This window comes from Mesoplodon densirostris, chromosome 18 (genome assembly GCF_025265405.1).
Source record: "Mesoplodon densirostris isolate mMesDen1 chromosome 18, mMesDen1 primary haplotype, whole genome shotgun sequence".
In the NCBI taxonomy this organism is placed as follows: domain Eukaryota; kingdom Metazoa; phylum Chordata; class Mammalia; order Artiodactyla; family Ziphiidae; genus Mesoplodon; species Mesoplodon densirostris.
Genome location: NC_082678.1, coordinates 3,115,267 through 3,133,594, shown reverse-complemented (window position 1 = coordinate 3,133,594; position 18,328 = coordinate 3,115,267). Strand labels below are relative to the sequence as shown.

The 18,328-nt window shown below is 53.5% G+C and overlaps 1 protein-coding gene across 1 annotated transcript in view; it reads right to left on the bottom strand.

Annotated features, from left to right (window-relative positions):
* HOXB3 (homeobox B3) overlaps positions 1 to 18,328 on the bottom strand; it is a 23,264-nt gene extending 4,936 nt beyond the window's left edge. Inside the window, exons 1-2 of the mRNA XM_060082907.1 lie at positions 18,172 to 18,328; positions 295 to 382 (exon numbers count right to left, since the gene is read on the bottom strand). The gene's annotated coding sequence lies outside the window, so the exon portion shown is untranslated. The remainder of the gene's footprint in view (positions 1 to 294; positions 383 to 18,171) is intronic.

Sequence of the window (18,328 nt, the reverse complement as noted above, 5' to 3'; positions counted from 1 at the left end):
ATCTGACTGCTGAAAGAAAAGAGAAGAGAAAAGGAGAGAAGCAGGAAGAGAGAGGGAGAGGGAGAGAGGGAGGGAGGGAGGGAGGGAGGGAGAGAGAGAGGGAGAGGGAGAGGGAGAGAGAGAGAGAGAGAGAGAGAGAGAGAGGGAGAGAGAGAGAGGGAGAGTCGCTGCGTGGAAGGAAGCTTAAAGCTTGTGAACTCTTCTTGAACCGAGATTGGAGTCATATGGGCCATAAATCATTGAGACATACTCTCCGCCATTCACAAACTGATAGCCTATTTCAGTCCAGCTTACCTTAGCCACCGATGAGGGGAGAACAGGCAGACATAATATATATTCACATCGAGCCCCAGCGCGAGCGGCAGGCGAGAAATCTCCCCTCCTTGAAGGCAAAGGAAAAAAAGACCACTGTTTAAAGCGGCGTCGCCCCCTCCCCAATAGCCACCCCGGCTGGGGAGCCTGAGGGGCAGACCGGCCGGAGGAGCCGCGCGGCGTCCGCTTCAATTCACTCGGCTTAGGAGCGGGGGTGCGCAGGAGGGAGGGGGTGGGGAGCGGGGGAAAAAAATAGAAGAAGACCAAAAGGTGCTCGGGCGGCTCAGCTCGCTGAGAATCCAGCTCCGGGCTCCGGCGCGGCCAAGCCGCCCCAGTGTGGTTGCCCTATAAGACTGGTACGCCCTACTCTCCGTAACAATGGCCTCTGCTTTTGCACAGGGAAAAAAAACCACACAGACACACACACTCACACACTCACTCACTCACTCACACACACACAAGCTCACACACACCCCCACCTCTCCCCCTTTAGCAAGCTTAGATGCCTGATAAGGAAGGAAGGTGATGGTGGTGATGGGAGAGGGGGGACATTTTGAAAACCCCCCCTCAGTTTAAAAAAAAAGAGTGAGAAAGGAAAGGAGGTAGAGGTTTTGAGTTTTGTTTTTGTTTTTTAAGGACAGGTAAATTTTTAAATTCAGATTTTGGCGGGGGAGGAAGAGGAGCGCAAAGATAAGGCAAAGCCCGTGGAGTTCACAGCTCCCCCCAGCACCACTAGTAAACCCTTCCTCTAGTTGGAGAAGTAGCTTGGGAGGCCCTGGGTGGGGGGGCGTTTCCTGGGTGCCCCTCTGCATTCATTCGCAGTGGGAACACTGGGACTTCTTTTTTTTTTAAAGTAGTTTCACTCTTGCGGGACTGGTGGCTGCATCTCTGGCCCTCTGGCTCTGTCTGCCTCCTTCCGAGTCTCCCAGAGTCTCCCAGTCTCTGTTTCTTCTCTCCCCCACACCCTCTCTATTCCTCCTCTCTCCCGGCAAATCTCCTGGCCCAGTTTCCAACCTGTGGTGGGGGGGTGGGGAGCCAGACCTCTCTTTTCTTTTTAACAGACCACCCCCCCAATTTGAGAGCAGACAACAAGCGGTGAGTGATTATTTTAAAAATCCAGACCATCTTGGAGGGGGAGGGGGGTTGAGGAGAGGGTGACAAAAGGAGGACCTTGTGTTCAGCTTGAGTTCCAGACAAGGCTGCCAATAGAGAGGCTGTAAGAACTGCATGAAGAAGTTTCTGTCGAGATTCTCACCTCTGGATAGGCAGAAGCGGCTAAGAGGTGATAAGGGCATTTGTACTTCTAAGAAGATGAGAAGAACCAGCAAAATGGCTTAATTTTAAATGCACTGGCAGAAGAGATGGAGGATAGTTATTTATATTATTATTATTCAGAACAAACCTGTTAATTTCTCTTAGCTCTACAAGATTTAGGACTCTTGGAACAGGTGAGGAAGACTACAAAAGCTCAGCTTTTCTTCGGGCGTGTTTTAGAAGGGCAGGAAAAGGCGAGGAGGCCTGTAGGAGGAAGACAGGGGGCAAGAATGTAGGTGTCTGCAGATTTGGGGTGGGGGTGGGGAAGAGCCGGTCCTGGAGGAGGAAAAGGACAAAAAGAGCACCAGGACTTTTCCAAAAGCAGGAGTGTCTGCAACTCTGCCGAACTGCTGACTCGGGCTTAGAGGATAAAATAGAAGGCCGACAGTCTCTCTATTCTACAAAAGCAGCTTGGAAAACTTGTTCTCTTAACTTCTCCGTAGACAGAGCCAGCCACTACCTTGTGACCTCCTGGTTAGAATCCTTGGCTTTTGCCTTCTCCCATCTGGATGCACCAGGAGAGAAGGGACTGGGAGAACAAAGGTGAGAGATGGTTTCCAGCTATTGTCTCCCCTCCAGGAGAGGGTGGCTGTGTCTGGCAAAGCTTCCCTCACACCCCATAGCTCCCCACTCACAGGCTTTTCTTTGGGCTGAGAAAGGGTCCTACTGTCTACTCTCATAGGGGGTGGTCCCTGGCTTCCTCCGGCCCCCACTTCTTTCAGGCCCACTAAGTCAGGCTTCGTGGGCTGGAGCAGCCCGTTTCCTGGGGCCCTGCTGAATGGGGGTGCAGGGGGGGACCCATGGCCTCCCTACCCTCCAGCAAGGAACTGCATGAAGAGTCTCCCACTGTGATGTCCTGAGGATCCTGCCGCCTGCCTAGAGAGTTGGTGGCTGAGGGAAGTGTGGTGGGGAGGTGAGGACGGAAGGTGGAAGCCATTTTCTGTATTTATTAGTAGCATCAAGAAAAGAAAGCCCAAGCCAGACCCAGTGCTGGTGCTCAAGCCAGGACCCTCAGAGAAAGTCAGGGCTACAAAGAATCTGTCCTGAGATCTCTGGACGCCGGTTAGAGACCTGCTGGATTGGACCTTATGTAGCTTTGGGCCTGGTGGTTCAGGGACTCGCCCATGGCGGCTTCTAGAGGCTTTAGAGAACAGCACCTTTGGGTCTTTTCCTCCCCAAATTAAAAAGGCAAGAGTGTACCTCAGACCCTCCAACTCTCCTAGCTGTTGCTACCACTAGCTAGAGAAGGTCACTGTGAAATTAAGAGAAGAGGAGGACCTGTTCACTTGTGGGACTGCACAGCTTTGCCCCAAGGAATAAAAAGAGAGCCCATGGGGCACACAGCTAGCTGCAGGCCTGCAGGAGGATCGGCCTAAAGCTGAGCTGAGGGGAGAGGAGTTTTCCAGAGACAGCAGTGGACCCCTCCGCACTCGGAGCTTCAACTCATGTGGACCCTTCTGGCTACACAAGGAGGTGGGGTGCAGTGGGGTAGGAGCAAAAAGGAGGGCTGGGAGCAAGGGCGCTAACCTGGAGAAGAGTTTCAGAGCACACGTACCCCCAAATGTGGTAGGAAATGGGGTGGGGGCTTCTTAAGGAATTCTGAGAGCAGAGCCCATTCGAAATGCTTGCGACGCAATTAGATCCCCGTTCGGTTTCTTTCCTGCCTTTTTTATCCCCTCCTCGGCGAGTTCTGGCTGGCCAGTTGCCCCTGTTTGGGGCTGGGAAGGTGGCGGGTAGAACTGGCAGCCCCAGGACACCCATTTCATTTGCGGTGTTGCTGCAGGCTAGGGACCTTCCAAACTTCAGGGGATAGGGCAGGGGCAGTAAGGAGCCTGGGCAGGGACCTTGGGGTGGGAAAGACCAGAGGGGTCTGAGGGAAGACTTGGAGGTCTGGAAAAAGGAGGAGAGAGGGATTTATCACCCCTGACAGTGAAGTCGTGATTTAGGCGTAGACTAGACAGAGAAGAGGGAACGATCTCTTCCTGGATTCAAGGAGGGAAACTTGAGCAACTTACCATGTGTGAGAGACAGAGAGGGAGAGAAAATGAAAAAGAAAAATCGAGAGAAAGATTAAGACACAGATAACTTAGTATAATCCATTAAGGGCAGAAATTAATAATAAAGGCAAAAATCAGAGCAAATGTCCCCCTTCATAGACATTCTTTCCTCTCGGATTCAGTTTCCCCAGAGCTAGACCACTCGCTCCTGCACTCCCCTCCCCCACTCCTAATCTGTACCCAGTACCAGGGGACGGGCCCTCAAAACCCCCTTGAGGGATCACTGGGCGCCCATCCTTCTTCAGGGATCATGTCTCTCCCCCCAAAAACCATCAAAGAGCAAACGAAAATTCTCCTCTCAATAAGGACAAACTGGCTGGCTCCCTTAAAACTGATTTCTGATATCAGCCTTGGGATGACCAAGGACTCCCCCCTCCCCCAAGCCCCCAGCTCAGCCAGCCCCAAATTCGCCTGGCCCGCCGGGCTCCCTGAGAACCCGGGACCTGGGAGTCGGGGTGGGGTGGGGTGGCGGCAAGGCTTTCAACGATCTCTTTCTTTCTGGTCCTGTCTGGGTTCCCGGTCCCACACTCTTCCAGCTTCACTGCCCAACTCTGTGGCCGCGGCAGAGTCGTGAAAAGTTCACACACACCCCCGAATCTCCATCGCCTTTAAATATTAATAAAGATTTCCAAGCTGGGTGTTGTAAAATGGGAATTGTTACTGCCAATCGCTCTTGGTATTTGGATCCCCAACTCCCACCTCTCTAAGGCGCCCGAGCGGGAGGGAACAAAGGGGCTGAGGAAACGAGAAGATTCCGCGCCTGGGCGGAGGCCCGTGTAGACCCGGCTCAGTAGAAGCTGAGATTGAAAGAAGAAAACGGCCGCTAAGATTGGAGAAGAAAAATCCGAGCTGAACTCTCCCCTCACCCCAGGCGTGGGAGGGCGAAAAGGGGGCAGGACAAAACAGGGCAGGCACGAGGGTCTGCAAAGTCTCCTCCGGTGACCAAGGAGGCCGCGCCAGTGGCTGATGGGGCTTAAGGCCAAGTCGGGAGTTGGGAGCTGGCGGCGCCTGGATGGGAATGAGCCCGACTGAATCGGGGGTCCCGCCTCATCTCGAAGCTCTGTCCTGCCCTGGCAAACCCCACCTCGGCGGATGTCGAGACAAAGGTGGGCAGAGTGGAGAAGACAAGAAGGAGAAGGGAGAATCTTGGACAGCTTGGGGCGGGGTGGGAGTGGGGTGGGGGTGGGGGTTGCTGGGGAAGGAACAGAGAAGCAGACAAGAGAGGAACAGGGCCCAGCCCAGCCCGCTGTGAGGGACTGCGCAGGTCTCTCCCGACAGATTGGATGTCTCTCCCAGTGACCTCTGTTTAGCAGACAATAACTCACCGGATTAATGACCAATCAGCAGAAGGCCTCCCGAATTGCCTCCGAATATAAAAAGTCAGAATAGGATAGGGCCAGAATCTGGGCCTGCCGGCCCTTCTGGTTTTTTCTTTCTCTCTCTCTCAAGTAGGGTTTGGGGTGAGGCTCTAAGAAATGGATTATCTGGCCAGAGACTCTGATTTCCAGAACCCCAAAGATGAATTTGTTTCTCATCTCTTCCCACTTCCTTCACCAGAATTCATATCCTTGACCACACTTCCCAAGGCAACCTGGAAGCCTCCCCTCCTCTGCTGGCCTCCTCATATCCCTGATCCTACAAGAAATCTCCCTTCTCACAACCATGCAACTTCTGAGAAAGCCCCCATCTCTTTTGAATCTTATTTTATTTTTTCCCAGTTAGGAGAAGAGATGGAAAATAAGAGCAAGAATAGGACAGGGGTCATCCACCTTGCAGGCCTTCTGTCCTGGCTGCCCTGGGAGGAGACCTGGTATAGTGCTGTGGTAGCCTGCGTGTGTCCTCTCCCAAGAAGAGGGGGCCCAAAGGCCCAGGGGTCAGGATCAGGCTGGAAGTAGTGGTGGTGGTGGCCTGCTGTCATAGAATCTAAATTCTGAAACCACAACTCAGTCCCTGGGCTATACTGCCAACAACTCCAGCCTCAGCTCCCATGCCTGGTGGGGAAAGTGCCTTGCTCTGAGAGGCTGAGCCCCTCCTTCCTTAGCACCCCCTCCAAATGCCAATCCCAGCCCAACCCACCCAGCTAGCCCCTCCCACTGCCTTCCATCTCCATTGCTCTAGGCCTGGGCTTCTCCTCTGCTGAGAATAAGGACACCTTCAGGAGGAGGAATGGTCCAGATTCCAATGGATTGCTTAGAGCCAGTCTGAGTAACCATGCACTGCTCTGGGCATATGCAAACTCCCTGTATATTGCAAATATGCATGCAGTGACCTATACCCAGATGCCCACAGAACTCCAGGACACAAAAAGGAGCTGCTCCCAAGCACTAGAGAGTTACTCAAGGTCAGAACTGGGAAGACCTCAGGGAGTGTCCTGTCCAACCCTGCCACTGTCAACGATAGAGAAACTGAGGTCCAGAGCCAGGAAGTGGTTTGTCTAAAGTCATACTTGGGATAGGCTTGGAAGTCAGGAGGCTTGGATTCTAGGTGGTCCAGATTGGCTGTGTGCTCTGAAGCAGAGAATTCACTGGGCCTCAGTTGTCCCCTTCTGTAAAGCCAGATCCTGTGTGGAGGGGAGGGCTTGGGCTAAACGATCTTCCAAGGTCCCTTTTTTGGGCTGAAAGTTTGTGGTTCTCTGTGTACTGATGTAAAAGTGAGTGACAATTAGCAGTAATAAACTGAGTTCAGACAATAATGGGCACCATCTTGGCCAAAGGCAGACTATCTCCTCTCGGAATTTAAATGCTTACAGCCCCGCAACTGAGTACCAGCCACACTCCTGGTCCTCCTTGTCCCCTCAGAGCCTGGTGCACTGGTTTTTACTGCTCTTCTGTGTCACGGGTGGGTTATTCTTCAAATCAAAAGTGCTATTTTTGGACACAGCAACCTGAGCAGTAAATAATTAATTTGTGTAATTAGAAGAGGAAGGCTTAAACCTGACAATTTTTAACCAGGAGTCAATGCACCCATTGTACCAGCCTGGCCTTCTCACCCGACCAACCCCCAACACTGCCCACACACCTACCAGCTTCCCCAACTGCCTCCCTCAACTGGGAGACCAGCATTCCCAAGACTGCCAGCAGGGTTCATGGAGTCAGACTGTGCTCCCTCCCCAACAAAGTTCCATTCTCTGCCTTCTCCCCTGCAGAAATTGGTCTGCCTGCAGCTGCCCCTACAGCTTGCTTTCCCGACCCCCTAAAGCTGTGCTGGGCTCCAGGTCCAGGCTCTCTGCTCTTGGGACACATGTAATCTACCTCCCCTGCTCAAGATGCCCTAACAATTCAGGGAGTTTGCATTTCAAGAAACTCCCATTAATATCAATTTACTTCACTGAAACCTCGGGTTCTTCATCAAGTTGATGATTTATGATAAAATCAATTAAATTACAGCCACTTAGGGCCCAGCCGCTTCCTCTCAGATTTCATTGGTGCGGGGCCCAAGTGTCTGGTGGAAAAATGCAAGTTTAGCTGGAGGCGAGGAAAGATAATTCTGCAGCTGAGAAAATTTAATGCAAAACAATTTCCAGGCAAAGCCGGGCGTCTGGACAGAAATGCAAGAGCCACCAGTTGGCCTGCGGAAATAACTATCTGGGGGTCAAAATATTTTTCTCCCCACCTCCATCATCCTGCATGGCTCCTTTGCTGTGTTCCCCTTTTTGCTCACCTGTCCCCTCCCAGAGACTTTGGGGGAGTTTGAGCAGTACTGGTAGAACCCAAGCCAGCCTCAAACCAACATCCCCTACCACTGCAGGCCTTTTTCTCCCCTCCCCCCTTCCCCTCCCCTCCTCCCCCTCCCCCTCCCCTCCTCCCCCTCCCCTCCTCCCCTCCCCCTCCCCTCCTCCCCCTCCTCCTCCCCACCCAGCTGTGCTCACTAATTCCTCAGCCTCCCATGGCAAAGTTAAAGGTTCAAAGTGAGTATCGGGCAGCGTGGGCAGATGGCACGCAGGGGCCAGGGACCAGGCCGGGTGGGCGCTGTTGCGCGTGGCTGTGGGAGGGAAGAAAGCACAGGCTGAAGGAGCACTACTCCACGGCAAGGACACAAGGCGGCAAAGTGTGTCCAGAGCTACCCCTTGCCAGGGTACCAAGACCTGAGAACACCGAGTCCCCCCTCCGGCTCCCTGTGTGCTCACTTGTAAAGCGATGCTGTACCCAACAAACCCCAACTCGAACACAATGTGCACTCACACAATACATAAAACACATCCACGTGTGTGTACTTTCACACTCTCCTTATACCTCACATTCTGTCCCGGCAAAGGGACAGTTCCCACCATCTCCCCACATCTGGGAAAATAAATCCCAGCGAATCAACCTGGCACTGCCTTCCACTCCAAGGAGAGAGGCTTCTCCCGCCTCTGCTCTCTTTGGTTTTTGGTTTCCAGAGCAGGCAGGGAGTAAACACATCTTCAATGAAGCCATAAATCACCCCCTCTCCTACCGTCTCAGTTTAACACCCGGCCTCAGCGCAACCCCTTGTAGTTTCAGCTTCAAATAACCCGCGAGGTGCTATTAGGTTCTGGCCATAGGTGGCGACTGGACTGTGGGAGCAGGGCCCAGCCAGCCCCCACGCCAGCAGATGCCCCTCACATTTGCCGCACAAGCCCGAGCTCCCAACTCCCGCGGAAAACCGTCTGCAGCCTCCAACTGTCTGCAGCCCTTCCTGAGCGAGAGCGCTCCCCAGGCCCTAAGCCGGTCCTGTCCACACCCCACATTCCTCCACACCTCCCCGCACCCTCCGCCCGCACCGCCTCTTTAACTCGCCCCCATCTCTGTCTTCCAATGTTGCGATCGTCCTCCTTCCCGACCCGGGGGCGGGGGTTTCAGGCACCCCCCGCTCTGCACCCGGAGCCCGGCCCGGCGCCCGCTCGGCACCGACACCTACCTGTGCGGCTCCGCTAGGGCGCGGGCAGCGGCGAGGGGCCGGCCGGGCCCGGATCCCGGGGCGCCAGCGGGGGCTGGGCGGCCGGCCGCATCTCGGTCCCGCCGGCCGGCGCGGGGAGAGGCCCGGAAGCGCGCCCCCAGCCCGCCGCCGCCGCCGCCGCCGCCGCTTTGTTCGGCCTTCGAAGCGGCGCGCGGCCGGCCCGCGTGGGGCTGCGGGAGGCTGGCGGGCCCGGCGCGGAGCGGGGTCGCGGTTTCGCTGCGCGAGCGGGCCGAGCGGCCGGGCGGGAGGAGCCGCGTCTGCCGGGGGCACCGCGAGGCGAGGCGCGGGGAGCCGGGGGCGCCATGGCGGAAGGCGGGCGCGCAGCGGCTCTTCAATGTCACCGGCGAAATGGGTTCCATATGTCCGGCTCGGCGGAGGAGGGAGGGGAAGGGAGAGCGTTGTGGGCAGGACAGGACAGGAGGATGGGGGGCGCGATGGAGGGAGCCCAGCGGCGGCCAGGGGGTGATGGGAGGATTGGAGAGGCGAGAAAGGTTTGCGTTTTCCATTTTCCCTGGAGTTGTCTAAAGCTGCTTAGGCTGGTGGGAACTTTCCCTTTTCTTTCCAGAAAGATCGGGGAGGGAGGAGATAAGCGAGGGTAGCATCCGTTTGTTCAGACGGGAGTGGGGGTGGGGTTCAAGGGAGGAGATGTGGATTGGAGGTGAAAGGGAAAGTTCTCAGGCTGCTGGAAGATCAACTTCTTCTCCCTGTCCCCGAAGAGGGAAAGTAGAGACCAAACCCAGGAGGGGGAGAGAGGCCACGGAAGGATTCCCTGGGTCTGGGTGTGAGAGACCGACACCAACCACCAGCCCGCCCACCCAACCCCACCCCACCCCAGGGATTCAGTTTTGGGAGATTCCAACCTTTAAGTTATTGAAGATGGTGGTGGAAGAGGAGTTTGAGGTGCCCAAGACGTCTGGGCCATTCCAGACACTTCAGTTCCTCCCCCAGCTGCCTCACACCTGACCTAGCACCCCCAGGGCCTACTCTAGTCCCCTTGTTTCTGGGATGGCCTCGGCTTTGGGCAGCTGCTGGTCAGAAAGCACAGAGTCTGGAGGAGCTTCCAGACCCTATAGCCCTCTCCTCAGTCTGTGCCCACCCGCCCCTCCTCCAAGGGGATGGGCTCTTTCTCTGCATTTCTGTCTCTATTTGTTTTTCTCTCTTCTCTTCTCTTTTCCCTTCCCTTCCTTTCCTTTCCCTTTCTCTCTCTCTCTCTCTGCCTTTTCTAACCTTCTCTGTGGTCTCTGTCCCTTTCTCACAGTCCCTTTGTCTTTTCACACTCTGCTTCTCCCTTTGTCTTAAGTGAATTTGAATTGTGCCTTGCTAAGGACTTAGGAGTGTCTCCAGAAGTCACTTCTGCCCTCACTTATTAGGCTGCCCCTCTGGGCAGTGTGGCGCCCTTGGCCTCAGAACCCTGTCCTTTGGGCGGGGGTGGGGGGAAACCCACCCTTCTGCTGTGGAGACATCTTCTTCTACAAAGAAGGGGGCAAAGTGAGTGGTTTCCTTTCCACCTCCCTTCTCACTTAACTCTGGTTTTGTGAGTGTGTTTGTTGTACCCATCCAAGTTGTGGGATGTCTTCTGCCAGGACAGCCGCCCTGCCCCTCTGAGTGGCCTTTGTCTGCATTCTCCCTGTCATCCCTTCCTTGGCCTCTGCCTTGACTTCCCCCCTCAGAAAGGGATCCTGCTGCTTGTTCTCTCTCTGGACCCTCTCTTTTTACTTCAAACTCTCTCTCCTCATCTTTCTATCTAATTCCTCTGTTCATTAAAGCATTAGCAGCCCAGTTTCTTAAAGGCACAGGGATAAACACTATAATGATATAGGGAAAGTGGACACCATCAGCGTCTGGGGAGAAGACAGAGTCAGCGGCTTTCCTAAAGCCCCTTCCATCAAATACATTCTATCCCATCTCCTGCACAGCAGACAAGCAAATGGGGTGCGTGTGTGTGCAGAACTGGTAAGAAGCAGGGTGCTTCGTAGCTAAATGAAACAAATGCATATATTAAAAAAAACAAAAAACTTGCTGATTTGAAGGGTAGGCCTATATGCTTGGATGGAGGGCATCAGGCCTCACATAGGGAGATTTAGCAAGGGGCCAGCGATTGACTAAAAGATAATGGGGGAGAGGGATGGTCTCTCTGCTTTTGTCTCCTGGGCAGAGTCTGCGTGTGAGTTGGGGAAAGGGAAGAGGAGGGGGTATCCCGAGGGCCAGAAGAGACAAAGACCTGAACGGGGCTGAGAGGATGGAGAGGAAAAGCGGGGGGACCAGGCCTCCACGTCACAGGCAGAGGCAGCGGGAGGAGGGGAGGTGGAGAAGGGGGGGAGGAGCTGGAATCACAGGGGCAGGGGCCTGTGAGACTGGCTCCCAGCTCTCCCCACTGGCTCTGGCCTGTCCCAAGAAGCACATCCTTCAGCTTTCTCCTGCTATTCCCCATCCTCCAAAACAGGTTGAATTCAGAAGCTACTAACACCCACCATTCCACCCTTCATGTCCCTTTCCTCTCCAAGGAAGAGTTAATCCTTTCCCCCTCTCTCTGGCATTCTAAGACTTGGGCCTAAATTCTGGAGCACTGGATGGGGGGTGAACTCACCCCCTCCACATTTACCCCCCTTCACCTTCCAGGTGAGGGAGAAGGAAATCCTTGCTTCCCACACTGAGTGTGTGTGGTATTCTTCAACACCCAAGGATGGGGGGCCTGAAGGGTGTGGAGCCTGCTATCCCTCAGGTCTCTCTGATGCCTCCTCCGACCCTTCCCACCCGCCCCGTGATCTCCAGCCCTGTCAAAGCTGCCCCTGAATCCAGACTCTCCCCAGGCCCTTTGAGCGAGGCCGGGTAATGTCCCCACCCATCCCAGCCTAGGGTCTTGGCCTTTTCCTTCTCTTTCTCCCTAAACCCTTTTCAACCCAGACTCCCAAATTAGGAGGCCTCACCTACCACCCACCTAAGAGCTGCCCGTTAACAAGAAGAGGGCTCAGCGCCCACTTGGAGCAGGGCATGGGAGTGAGCTCCTGGAGGCCAGCACTGGGGCCTAAGCCGCCACTCCACGACGCAGCTGATGCCATGAATAATTAACACCTGGGCGCGGCATCACTAATTTTCCTGCTCAGAGGTTTACACTAGCAGGCAGAGTTAAGTATCACAGATAATAGTGGCTATAAAGTCCGTTGGCCAGGCTCCAGCCAGGGAAGGAGAAGCTAGCCAGCCCCGACCGCACTTGGCAAAGGCTCTGTCCCTCATCATAACAACTTTGGGGCGCAGCACATAATCTCCCCAAAAGCCGCCTCTGGCTTTGCTCTCTACCAGCAGACCCTTCCCTACTGGGGAGGTACTGAGACCTCCATATGAAATCAGAGGGGAAAGTTACCAGCTCTCCCCCTCCCAATCTGTACCCCATTTGCTCCCTTTCTGGATGGGGCTTTAGTGAGAGGAACCTACCCCATGTCCTGAAACACTCTCCAACTTTCTGAGACCACCTGATTCTTGGAACATTTCTTTTCTAGAACAACTTAGAGAACTTTTCCCTCCTTTAGCCCCAGACACATATAGTCCCTCACTGCTGAGGAAACTTTCTTTGTTTCAGGAGGTCGAAGGAAGGCTACTGGGGTGTGAATTCACTTCCTTGTTTTGTTAGAGAGGAGGGTGGGAAGCCAAAGCTTTCAGCTTCCCTCCCTGCCCTTCAGCCTCTGCCTGCATTGTCTCCCCCAGTTTGGGTAGCTCCTTCCCCACCCTCAGCTCCCTGTCATATATTCAATACATCAGTCCTATAGGTCAAGCTTTAATACTATAACTGAATCCCTCCAGCCCCCTCCAGTTGCAAAGGACCTCTACTTGGTCCCCCTCGACTACAAAAATCTTTGCCTTCAACTTCAGTAATTTTTTCCCCTGCCTCCACCTCTCTTGCCCCCAGGTTCCTTCTGCCTTCAGAGTTGGGTTCTTTACCCCCAGCCGGCGTCAGAGCAACCAGACTCCTGGAGGGGAACTGCTGAAAAATGAAGCTCTGTCTGCTGCTGCAGGAATGTTGGCTCTATCAGGCTCACAAACATAATTTTTATATTAGGTCGTGGTCTTTGACTGGGTTTATAGGCCAATGAGGCATTTCTGGTTTACCAAATTTATACAGATCTCACCTTAACTGATCATCACAGATGCTGCAATTTAAGACCTCCAGCTATAGAGCTTTCACATTAACTGCTGATATATTACTGAAAATCGTCTGAAATAACCAACTTCTGGGAGCGGAGCAAAGAGAGAGGACGTGCCTCCGAGAGTGACTCTCTCCCGGCCACAGAAATAGCCCAGCTTCCACATCATTTTCTGTGAGAAATGATTTATCGAAGACATGGCCATAAACAACACAACTCACTCACAAACACACGCAGATGCGCGCGCGCCCGCGCACACACACACACACACACTCACACACACACAATGGCTGGCAAGCCGGCCGAGAAGCTGACACCCATATTGCTATAAATCAAGCAAAAGGTTGGAGGAGAGGGAGAGGGAGAGAGATAGAGAAGAGGAATATTCCTAAAATCTCTATGCAATGCCTCAATGGGTATAAACACACAGAGGACCGTGTGAAGAGAAATGGCAGGAAATGAAGATGGCTATTTGTCACATTTTACGACAATAACATTAATAACAAACAATAAATTCACATGGACATATAAGACGCGGTAGGTAGTGAGAAACCCCTTCTACTTACAATACCCCAGCCCGCGGCGCGGCTCCGGCTGCGGGGCTGTTTCATTGCTGCCTCCCTCTCTTTTCCTCTCTCTCTCCCTCTCTCTCCCCCTCTCTCTTTTTTTTCTCGGGGTACAGGCTTGTTTTTCAAAGGACAGTTGAATTGCACGTCAGAAACAGGGAGACCGAGCCTGCGATTTTCCTGACGAATACATATCTATTCTGCAACCTCGGCATTAATTATTTAATGAATCACGTGACCAGGAGGGGGAAGGGGGTCTTTCGATTTCAGGCTCAAAGGACCACTATGACCTTCCCCTTCAGGAGGAGAAATTTTCCTGCAAAATAGGTTCCCCCCAACCCACAAACGGAATAGTAGCTAGTTCTCTCTCCCACATTCACATCTGTATCTGCTGTATCTACATTCCCTAACCAGCACCCCCCAGAACACACACTTACCCACAGCCCACCTCTCCTCTCTCCCTTCTCCTCCTGCTTCTGCTTAGTTCGTGGAGGTGCAGAAATAGTCTGCAGGGGCTTCTGGGGGGTGGGGTGGGATGGGCGCAGAGTCCTTCTCCAAGCCCCTGCATTTCTCAGCAACCAGTTCCTCTCTCTGCATCCCCCAACTCTATTCTCTCCCTCACTCCTAGGGTATTTTAGTGGGACCCACTCCCCCTCTTCCTTAAATAACCAACAAAATTTCTAAAGAGACCAGCTATAAGTCCAGATTGTATATGTATAAAGAATGGGGCTTCTGGCTTTAATTCTCTTTTTAAAAAGATCTTTTGTGGTACCTTTTGAAAGGGCAGAAAAGGGACAGGGCGAAGAGATGACTCGGGAGCTTCAAGAGTTGAGAGTAACCACAAGGGGGACTTGTTTTCGTTGTGTTGTTACTATTACAGGGAACCAAATTCTACTGACTGAGGATACGCTCTAGAGACAAAAGACCTGGACTAAGTTTCCTACACAAAACAAGTGGACACTCAGTCTCTCTGTACCTATGTCACATCCTGTCTCACCCTTCCCCACCCCCCAACACACCAGTGAAGACAGCTGGAGATTTGAACTGGAGGGGAGGAGAGGGAAAGGGAAGAAGGAGGCTTTGAAGTTGGCCTGACAGCCCCGTCCCCATTTCCCAGGTGTTAGTACCCCTTGCTTCCAAGCAGCAGACAATGGAGACAGATCAGTAGGAAAAAGATGGGGGGGGTCGCATATTAAAGTGTTAAACACTAGTGATGATAGGAAAAATCCAGTCCCTTGGCCTAGAGAGAGAAATGTACGCAGACTTCTTCATCTCAGATATGAACAAAACAAAACAAAATATGCCCCCAAACCTTCACATACAGCAGCTTGGCGCCAGAAAGAGCAGACCACTTACTACCAGAATCCCAGAACCGGAGGATTTGGCCACGGTGTGGGATGGGGTTGCAAAGGGAAGCAGGGAAGACATTCCTGAAGGAGCCCCTCGCCCACACTCCCAGCCTTATCTTCAGCAGCTCTGGGGCAGCCGCGGCGGCCGGTGGACCGGGAAGAACAGACGCGTTTTGGGGAGGGGGGCATGGGGCCGAGGGGCCGCCAGCGGTTTGTTTGGAGGGGTCTGAACCGAAAGCGACTGGATGGGGAGAAGGTTGAGGACCCAGGTGCCCTAACCACCCCCGAAGAAACCACCACCCCTGGGTGGTGTCCGGTCCAGCGGTAGCGGCAGCGCAGCCCCGGTCTCGGGCACTGGGCCGGCCTGGTCCCCTCGGAATCCCTCTCCCAGCCCTCGGGTGGGGGCGCCGGCGGGCCTGGGCTCCGTAGGGGGGTGGTCGGCTTTGACTGTGCAGATACAAAACCCAGGCTGGTATTGAATTCAGCCCCGCGCCAGGCTCCAATGAGGGCAACTCCCAGCATGGTCCTGGCCAGAAATCCATTAAAACTGGTCCCCCAAAGAAAAGCAGTCCACTAAAGCCTAAAAGAAAAATACTAGGGCGTGGGGAGTGAGGGGGTGGGGGAGAGAAAAGAGGAGAGAGAATATGCTGGAGCATGGGAAGACAGCAATCTCTGAAACGGAGAAATTATTTTTAAGGACGAGCAAAAGAAAAGCCAGTGACACGAAGGCACGCCGAGCAGGTCCTATTAAAATGCCCACACTCTTCGGATCCTGGGAATGTCCATGTTCAAATAAACAAGCGCCCGGGCGTGAGCAGAGTGCTTTCTTGCTGCCGATAAAGTGAACGTTTATACTGTGAGAAAGGCGAGATTGATTTACGAATCTGAACGCGCCTGTTTTATGGCCGATCACAAATCCGTCAGCGCTCAACTCACGCTGGGAAACTTCCCAACTCCGCTTTCCAACCAGACCCCCCTCCCGGGCCGCTGCTTCCCAGGGAGACCCACCACGGGCGCTGGGGCTGCCCCGGCAGCGACAGGCTCTGGCAGGACCCGGCAGCCCTACTCTGCCCGGACCGGTGCAAGTAGGAGCCAGGGTGGTGAGGGCCCAGGAACTGGAGGAAGAGAGGTCCAAAGGTTCGGAGAATAGAGGTGGCCACTAGAATTGTAGAAGGTGAGCCCAAGGGGCTGGGGAGCGTGCCCGCAGCACTCAGCTCTGCAGAGGCTGGGGCCTGGGAGTGAGGGAGGGGGAAGGTCCCTCAGTTCCCACCTGTGGGGCTGAAACCCTCAAAGGAACCCCAACCTTCTCTTTCTATTGTTTCCCTTTGGTGGACCTCCAATCCTCACCTTGCAGAAAGCAGGTGGTAAAGACTCAGGTGACTAGATCTTTATCACCTGAGCCTCTAGAGGGCTCACAACTGGTTATCTGCCCTTATGAGTTGTGGGTGTACATCGCCCCAAATATTTTCATCTCAGGAGCAGTCCAGCTTGCCTTTCTGCTCGCTCCCTTTTCTTACCAAGGCCTCCAGCCCCTGCATTTATTAAACCTCCCAGGGACAAAGGAGAGGATACCAACCAACGCCAGTTATTTCTTGCCTGAGACAGTCCCCAAGACATAGGAGACAATTTACAAAATGCAAACCAACACCCCACATATATCCCAGCAAGTTTCTTTCTCTCCTAGTCTTAACTCAAGGGAACACTTCCTTCTTCCCAGCTGGAGTCTGTCTGTGTGTCTGTCTCTCTCTCTCTTTGTCTCTATCCCCTCCTAAGAGGATGGCTGTTGGTGTAGATTTTTAAGATACAGCAAGTAGAATATAGATTTGAAAAGGCTCTGTGTTCAGAGTTCACTTCTTAGCAAACCCTCCACACGTCTCTTGAAAGTTGCTGGAAACTTTGGTTAACATGGCACAGCTGCCCCTGACAATGGTCAGAACAGCCTGCACTGACCCTTCTCCCATCTCTCTTGCTCCTCTGGTGGGGAGGTACTCCGTGGGCTCTGTGAGTAGCTGGGGTGGGATTGGGGAGTGGGGAAGGGGGTGAGAGTGATTATAGAAATAGCTTCCTAAACAAAGGGACTTCAGAAAACGGGTTAAGATTTTGTGGATTTGGATAACAGACCTCGAGAGACAGTAACCACAATGGGGGCCCTCTGTCTCCCTGGGACCCAGGGGTTTGTCCCCCTAGCCCTCTGAAGCCCCTGGACCGCTCATATCTGCCTCCCTTTGTCTTTCTTCCCTCAGCTCCCTCCAACGAAACAGGAAAGAAGGAGGGATGCACTGGACATGGATGGCAGGGTGAGTCTGGCCTGAGGGAAGGAGCTCTGCACAGAGAGAGACCAGCACCCTGCTTCCCTCCCCCGGCTGAGCTAAAAAAAATTTTTGTTCCTTTTCTCCCCAATGGACAGTAACAGAAAAACAATCCAGAAATTTCAAGATAGCAAAGAAGGCGGGGGCTGGTGGGGGGTGGAGAAGATGGACATACAACAGCCCAAGGACCCCTCCCTGCGGAGGTGTGACTTTCTCTTCTGGGCAGGAGGCAAGAGCCAACACAATGTCCAGTCTCAGAGAGGTCAAGGGGCTTCCGAGGTCATTTTGTGGTTCTAATACTGAGCTAATCGCCTAGAAAACGTGGCCTCTCCATGAACTCTCTCTCCTGCCAGCCTCTTACTTCCAAAGCCTCAGTGAGCCCCAGGGAAAAAAGGCCAGCACATTCTGGTCTGAGGCACTGAGCCCCACTGGCTCCCTCACCTTCAGAAGTGGGGCCCCAGAGGGGAGAACAGAGGCTCCAGACCAAGAGAGCAAAAGGAAACCAAACTAAACTCTGAGCCTCCAGGAAGAAGGAAGGAAGCAGAGTGGAAGCAAAGGAAGATTCCAGCATCAACGAACCTTGCCTGTGAACAGAACAGTTTCCTGCTCCAGAGAGTTGCAAATATTTGTCTAGAATCCCAACCTAGACACAAAAAGAAAAACGGAAGACATCCACCTATGCCCTGCTCTGAGGTTAGGGCATTCCATCCAAAACTTGCATTCCATTTTCCCAGGAGGTGGCAGGGACAACTGCTCACTGGGAAACAGACCTGTGGGACACCAGCCCCCAGTGTAGACCAGCAGAGTCACGGAACCCACGGGCCACATGCGCACCTCACTCGCCACACACACACACACACACACACACACACACACACGCTGGGGCTCCCAAGGCCCTCCTGCATTTTCTAAAACCAGAAAGCACTTCTGATCTGCCTCATAAACAACCTTTTCTGGGGTTTTTCTGGTGCCTAACACCTCAGTCCCAATCAATTCAAACACTCTCCAGGTGTCAGTCCCTGACCCAAGCATCTGTCATCATAAAAGGCATCAAACCTGACCAACCGTCCACCATAAAAACCCCCGCAAAGATAGTTGAAAAAGAAAAAGAAGGAGGCGAGAGAGTGTTTCTTCTTTCCCTAGTAAAAAGAGCTCATAAAACGGTTAAAAAAAAAAAAAAAAGCCAGCCCAGGCGGGGGCTTTGTTACCTTTGAGCCTCTCGCCTCCTCTCGCCTGAACTCTGCCGATCCCATTCATGACGAACGGCTTCTTCCAAACTGAGAGAAAAAAGTTTTCAGCTTTATGGTTCCAAATTTTTTCCCCCTTGCAGATCCGGGAGTGGCGGCTAACACTTTTTTCCCCCAA